The 7,942-nt window shown below is 43.4% G+C and overlaps 1 long non-coding RNA gene across 1 annotated transcript; it reads right to left on the reverse strand.

The window, feature by feature from the left end:
* Positions 1-5,821: 5,821 nt before the first annotated feature.
* On the reverse strand, positions 5,822-6,874 carry LOC311518228. Its single transcript, XR_014710929.1, has 3 exons — positions 6,774-6,874; positions 6,619-6,676; positions 5,822-5,918 (listed from the first exon to the last, which is right to left on the reverse strand). It is a non-coding gene; the product is annotated as an uncharacterized lncRNA (long non-coding RNA).
* Between the last annotated feature and the right edge of the window lie 1,068 nt (positions 6,875-7,942).

Below are 7,942 nucleotides of genomic sequence, written 5' to 3' on the forward strand. Positions count from 1 at the left end.
ACAGACACCACTCTTGTAATCTGTCTAGGGGGTTGTATAGTTCTAAGCGGGCATAAGCGGTGGTGAAACAGGCTATGAAGACATTGGTATTGCCAGCGACAGAGTGCAGGTCTTTTGCATGCTTCCAAGACACACACGCGGTTTCATCCTCGATAAACTCGCAGGACGAAACCTCGTAATTGGGGGAAAACAGGTTCTGAAAGAGTTTGTCAGGATCTCTCACGATGCTGGTGTTGGGTAGGTTTGTTCTTTGGCCAAACTGACCCCACAGAGATTTGAAAAACAGCTTAGCGATTTGGCATTTAGCGGAGTTCGACCTGATCTCGTGTTGGCGTAAAAGCACGCCTTCTTGCTGGTAGAAATCGTTAATGTACTTATTTTGTTTTTCTTCATCTGTGGACGAGCTGGGAGACCCTGAAGCCTCTTGTTTCTGGCAGAGGTGTAATTTTATGTACGCTGAAAAGAGTTCATCAGATTTTTCATTAAAATGCCACATTTCATAGATTTTAGCCACCGCGTACCCCTTCGCTATGGCCGTGTTCAATTCCACCGTGCAAGTCCCCAGGATGGCCCTCTCCTCATCAGTGTGGGTGCATGTCTCCCGCTGCTCGGTTTCCACACAGGTTCGGCATAGCAGGAACAAAAGCTTGCCACCCACTCTGACAGGTATCAACAGGAAAAAGAGGCTTCGCAGGGGGTACGCTTTAACTTTTGCAATTCCAAAATAATTTGCAAGGGGTCCAAATTTGTCGTAAATTATATCAGGGTGTCCGATGGGGTATTCCTTGGTTTTGTTTACCAAAGGGTACAGGCTGGTAAAATCATAAGAGTGGATTTCTTCCCCAGGGTTAAGTTTGTAATACAGACGGAAAGCGTTTGTCCTCCCCCCATAAAGTGCATCCCTAGGCAGGAGAGGCAACTGGGTTCGGTTTAGAAGATCTGCAAGCTCCTTGTCTGAAACCCAAAAGTTGTCCCCGTCATAGGATTTTGTGCTTTTTCACAATAATAGGCGACAACACCGCAGAAAAAACACCCATGAAACTCAAAAGCCATGCTTACCCCATCAACACTGGGATTAACGTCTAAAAAGTAGGGGCCTACCTGTAGTTCCCCACCCTGTAAAGCATGCCGAATCTGTATATTTTCTTTGTGAGAAGTATACAACAGCCACTGAATAGATGGGGTTGAATATCTCTTTTTCTACCTGTGATCGTTGTCTGGAGGGAGAAGAGCTACCGTGTTAGGCTCCAAAAACAAAATCCTGTACATAGCCATGGAGACAGATGCCAGCTTTATGTACCAGAATGGATCTATACACAGTTTTATCTCGGTGAATTTACCAGGTTCTTTCTCTACTATATCTCCCATCTCTGTCATTTTCATAATCTCTTTTCTGTAGAGGATACAAGCCTGTCTCAAAATTTTGACATCCTGTGACAGGAATAGGTGAGCTCATTCTGCAAGTCAAACATCTCATATCTGTGGTCCCGACACTAGTCGAGAAACTCTGCTTTCTCCCTGGGCATCATGCTTTCCACACCAGAGTGCTCCACGCCGGGCAGAGTCCCCATGTAATTTTGATTTTCTAAAGTGTTAAAAAGAGGTGGAAAAACACCCTTTGCACCCTTCAAACCCCGTCGCTTGCGGGAGCTTGCTAAGCTTCATGGGCAAGAAGTTTGAAAAGAGTCTATCAAACGAATGCCCAGGGCTTTCACTTCCACACACATTAGTTTACTACCCTGAGTGATCAATTCTATCCACGTCTTTTTCCTCAGGAACTGTCTCGCAATGAAGTACATATCATAACCTTTGGAACTGAGCGCTAGGAACGTGTAGTCCTGGAACTCTTTGCCAATAAAGGTCTAAACAAACAGAGAAAGACACTTGTCGCCCTTAAATTCCCAGGGCTTTTCAGGGTTTCGGGACATAGCGAAAATATAAGTGGGCGTGTGCAACCCAGTCTTCTGTGTGCATTCAAAATCATAAAAAATATATACTTTTCTGAGGATTCGGGCTTTCGAATGCTCTCCAGAAAACACAGGTGACTGTCTACATCACCAGCGATCAAACCCTGACCCTGCTTACAGCGCCTCCCTTCACACCTGTGCCGCTTGTCCACACAAGACTGACATTTATCACACAAAGTTTTAGACAGGCATTCGACTCGCCTTAGTCGACGTGTCTGTCTAAACGCTCTTTGGACCAACAATACAGTCTACAGCTAGGACACCTCAGCTGCACGCCCATGCTGTCCAAGCATGTTACGTTCAAACGGAGGCAGCAACGATACCTGCAAGAGTGGTCCTGACGTTACCCTCTGTGGCAAAACTCACAATATTTTTTCTCACCAAACAACTTTTTCACATCCAGAACCCCATAGTTATGCTCATCGTGCAAGAGGATGAAAAAAGTCTTGGGGTACATGCCCCCCGCCCCCGTTTTAAAGAAGCCCCGTCCGCCTTTCGCCGCAGACAGCACCACCTGTATGGTGACTCCTCAATGCTCTTCCAATGTTGCTACGGCACTGAGCAGAACCTGTTTTGGATCTGACCACCCCAGTTTCCCATGAAACTTTCTCACCCCTGCTAATGATTCCGCGTCCGTAGGTTTACGGTCAGACAAAATGGCCAAGAGCCCACCCGCAAAACCGGTGTAAGTCAGGTCTACTAAGCATTGTCTCTTTATATGCATGATTTAACTACTGAGGATAGAATTTAAAATTCTACGGGCACCGCCACCCCTGTTTGTTCCAACTGTCACAACGTCCCATCGACATGCAACTCTCTCTTGCTCTGTAGCAGCTTTGAGGCCTGATTTAAGAAATCCTCAGCAGACAGCTCATCCCTAGTTCTTCTGACCGCAAACAAAGGGCTAGTTAAATTTCGTCTCTCTAAACGTAACTGAACAGAATCATCAGGGCCTACTCTACCGTTAACCTCATCCAGAACTAACTGTATTCCCCTGTGTATGGCTTCAACAACCTGCTGAGCTGAATTTATTCACTCAAGATTGACAAAACAAAATTCCTCACAATATACCGACCCCCCAAATCTGGGTAATTCACGTTGCCAACTTCTCACTCTCTCCATATACACCTCTGCATTTTCAGGGTTACTTGCGGGCTTCCTCTACAGGACCATCAGCGGTATCTTCTACATCAGAGGCTATTAAACAAATACTTTGCCTCAGTCTTTAATAAGACTAAAGAGGATCTTAGGGATAATGGTAGCATGATAAATGGGAATGAGGATATGGAGGTAGACATCACCATATCTGAGGTAGAAGCGAAACTCAAACAGCTTAATGGGACTAAATCGGGGGGCCTAGATAATCTTCATCCAAGAATATTAAAAGAATTGGCACAAGAAATTGCAAGCCCATTAGCAAGAATTTTTAATGAATCTGTAAACTCAGGGGTTGTACCGTATGATTGGAGAATTGCTAACATAGTTCCTATTTTTAAGAAAGGGAAAAAAGTGATCCAAGTAATTATAGGCCTGTTAGTTTGACATCTGTAGTATGCAAGGTCTTGGAAAAAATTTTGAAGGAGAAGGTAGTTAAGGACATTGAAGTCAATGGTAAATGGGACAAAATACAACATGGTTTTACAAAAGGTAGATCGTGCCAAACCAACCTGATCTCCTTCTTTGAGAGAGTAACAGATTTTTTAGATAAAGGAAACGCAGTGGATCTAATTTACTTAGATTTTAGTAAGGCGTTTGATACTGTGCCACATGGGGAATTATTAGTTAAATTGGATAAGATGGGCATCAATAGGAAAATTGAAAGGTGGATAGGGAATTGGTTAAAGGGGAGACTACAACGGGTCCTACTGATAGGTGAACTGTCAAGTTGGAGGGAGGTTACCAGTGGAGTTCCTCAAGGATCAGTTTTGGGACCAATCTTATTTAATCTTTTTATTACTGACCTGGGCACAAAAAGTGGGAGTGTGCTAATAAAGTTTGCAGATGATACAAAGCTGGGAGGTATTGCTAATTTAGAGAAGGACAGGGATACCCTACAGGAGGATCTGGATGACCTTGTAAACTGGAGTAATAGGAATAGGATGAAATTTAATAGTGAGAAGTGTAAGGTCATGCATTTAGGGATTAATAACAAGAATTTTAGTTATAAGCTAGGGACGCATCAACTAGAAGTAACGGAGGAGGAAAAGGACCTTGGAGTATTGGTTGATCATAGGATGACTATGAGCTGCCAATGTGATATGGCTGTGAAAAAAGCTAATGTCGTCTTGGGATGCATCAGGAGAGGTATTTCCAGTAGGGATAAGGAGGTTTTAGTACCGTTATATAAGGCACTGGTGAGACCTCACCTGGAATACTGTGTGCAGTTCTGGTCTCCCATGTTTAAGAAGGATGAATTCAAACTGGAACAGGTACAGAGAAGGGCTACTAGGATGATCCGAGGAATGGAAAACTTGTCTTATGAAAGGAGACTCAGGGAGCTTGGCTTGTTTAGCCTAACTAAAAGAAGGTTGAGGGGAGATATGATTGCTCTCTATAAATATATCAGAGGGATAAATACCAGAGAGGGAGAGGAATTATTTAAACTCAGTACCAATGTGGACACAAGAACAAATGGATATAAACTGGCCACTAGGAAATTTAGATTAGAAATTAGACGAAGGTTTCTAACCATCAGAGGAGTGAAGTTTTGGAATAGCCTTCCGAGGGAAGTAGTGGGGGCAAAAGATCTATCTTGCTTTAAGATTAAACTCGATAAGTTTATGGAGGAGATGGTATGATGGGATAACATGGTTTTGGTAATTAAATATTCATGGTAAATAGGCCCAATGGCCTGTGATGGGTTTTTAGATGGGGTAAGATCCAAGTTACCCGGGAAAGAATTTTCTGTAGTATCTGGCTGATGAATCTTGCCCATATGCTCAGGGTTTAGCTGATCGCCATATTTGGGGTCAGGAAGGAATTTTCCTCCAGGGCAGATTGGAAGGCCCTGGAGGTTTTTCGCCTTCCTCTGTAGCATGGGGCACGGGTCACTTGCTGGAGGATTCTCTGCTCCTTGAGGTCTTCAAACTACAATTTGAGGACTTCAATAGCACAGATATAGGTGTGAGGTCTTTTTTAGGAGTGGTGGGTGAAATTCTGTGGCCTGCATTGTGCAGGAGGTCAGACTAGATGATCATAATGGTCCCTTCTGGCCTAAATATCTATGAATCTATGAATCTATGAATTTGAGAGTCAGACTCCGAGGAGCCTCCGGTATTCTGAAGAAAGCGTCATATTTCCCCAAATCTTAATCATTTTCTGAATGTAGCATCATACTTTTCCCAAATACTAGAATATGGGGGAGGTGTGATGTGCTTATGGTGTTGAGAGAATGGTTTGTCAGTCCTGACTTTTTTATTCACAACCCTTAGAGCGCGTGCTCCGGGTTTGTGAATGTGGACGTTTTCGCTCACAGTTTTCTCAGGGCTCGGTGTGGTGGTGGCCTCTGAGGAACTGGAGGGGTGTTTGTGTGCTTGGGTTTTGTTGTCCTTGGGTTTGACGTCTATGAGGTTTCGACTGCCCTGATGCTTCATCTGCACCCTTGTTCTATTTTGCGTTAGCCTTGTTAAAGGTCTCAAAGCAGATTCCTGGTTCTTTGGCCGTTCTGGTGGAGGTGTCCCTGTCGCTTCGACTACAGCATTGTCAGGAAAGCTGCTCTTGCCAATGTGGCGGGGAAAAACATTTTACAAAACTGAACATTACCATCTTTCTCACCCACACCTATGTATATACTTAGAATACAAAACCTCATAAAACAACCAAACCAATAAGCAAAATAGATTTACTGGGCTTCATCCATCCTTCAGTCACTGATGCTGGTCCATTTTCCTTTTCAGCTGGCTCTTTTCCTTTTTCTTTTCAGCTTGTTTACCCTCTCGTGTTTTGACCTTACTGTGAAGCAAACAACGTTATAATAAAACACATGGAACTGTCTTGTAAACTTAAAAAAATAAAATATTCATTAGGATGTTTTTCTATTTAAAATGTCACAGCTTTAAAACAAAATAATCCCTTTCAGGCTGTACAACAAACACAGGTTTAGAGTTGATTTCTACCAATTGAAACAACAAACCCACAAACATTTTTTTAAAATACATCTCATTTGCAAAATAAAAACCAAACTGCTTTTAAAACCCATTTTGCACAAAAACCCTTGTTAGTTTTAAAAACACCATTACTATCCATTTCCAACCAAATACTTTTGAAAAAACCACCCCATCTCTCTCTCACACACACACACACACACAAACAGCAGCTTCATAAACACATCAAACCAGGTTTGCAACCAAAAACTCAGACACACACAACACACACACACACACACTCCAGCAGTTGAAAAACACCAACAGTTTGCAATCAAATACTTTTCAGTAAACCCACATGCATTTAAAAGGCACACGGTTGTTCTGTTTCCCCGCCCCACCCCGGTGTGTGTTTGGGCCTTCAGGTGAAAGAACAAGCAAAAATCTTAAGTTAGGATTATTCTCTGTACAACCTGTGTAATACCTGAAGTTTGTTTTTTGTTTGTTTGTTTTTTCTGTTTTTTAAATATAGCACTATTAAGCACAACTATAGTTAAAATGGTTTTTACCTTGGCCTGGTGGTGAAATGCAGCTTAAAGTTACCGGTTCCATGCTAAACAGATCACACTGCAAGAGAGAAAGGCACCATTATTTACGAAGACAGCATGGCCAAAGAATGGCCTTATAGAATATATATTTTCAGAGTTAAAAACAGGGAGCATACCTCCTCTTCCAGTCCAGCAGCAATTCAAGAGAGTTTCTGTTGAAAGAGACAGTCTCCAAGGAACCTGAAGCTTTGTTTCAAAATAGTTAGCAGGGTGATTGGATCCCCCCTCCCTAGCATTCCCTTTTGTGATCTGGGGTGGGGGAATAAGTTGTCTGCACAACTGGGTTGCTTTTATTTCTTTTTTCTTTTCTTTTCTTTAAAAGACATACATCTCCGTGAAAAGAAACCAAGGGCCAGAGACCTTCTAACAGAAACACAGATAGTCACAAAGCCCTCTTTTTTATTTTTCAATTTACAGCTACCAAGTTGTATGTCGCTGTTTGTCCCCTCACCATTTTCTAACTTAATCCTTTTTGATTTCTTACAACTGGTCTTTTTCTGAAGCAGGGTTCCGTAACTTTTTGTGCAGACCAGACGGTCAATATAACGCTGGAAGGAGCATCTTCCGGTTTGGTCATTTTCTTTCAAACACGGTCAGGGTCTGCACTAAATTGCACAGCATTTATCAAGGTCACCCCGTGCGCTAAATGTTCTTGGGTGAGGCACAGACATTGCACAGCTTAACCTATGGCAAGAACAGTGTTTAATAGGCTTTCCAAACACAGCTCAGCACGCCGGCCCCGGAGCTGGCAGTTTCTATCCACTGAAGTCCACGTCACACAGCCATGGTGCCGTTAGGCTGGCGGACCCATGACACAGCCCTCACATCTTCAAACAGCTTTTCCCGAAGGCAGCGATTGAGGACAGCAGAAACAGCAACGCGTACAATAGTCCGCATGCCTTTTTTACGCTCACGACGTGGCACTGGCTTACTGGGTCCCATGCCAAACCTCCTCCGAAACACCTTCTAGCCGTCATCCTCGGAGTCCTCTTCAACAATTTGGATCGGCGCTGAGCAAAAACAAGGTGGGCCTGGTTCATCTTCGCTACTTGATGCGACGCTGTCTGCGGCCTCCAGGGCCTCTGGAAAGGCATCGTCGAGCTGTCGAGAGATTTTCAGAAAAGAAACAGTGTAAGTTTCCACTACTTGTTTTTAAATTTACAAAACTCTCCCGCCCCTCGGGTTCCTAATCCCATTTCACCCCATCATCAACCGCCACTTCTTAATCATTCATTTACCTGAGCCATGTCTTTTCCTTTCACCTTGTTCTCCGGTGACTCCCCCA

This window comes from Lepidochelys olivacea, assembly GCF_965140295.1.
Source record: "Lepidochelys olivacea isolate rLepOli2 genome assembly, chromosome: 3".
In the NCBI taxonomy this organism is placed as follows: Eukaryota; Metazoa; Chordata; order Testudines; family Cheloniidae; genus Lepidochelys; species Lepidochelys olivacea.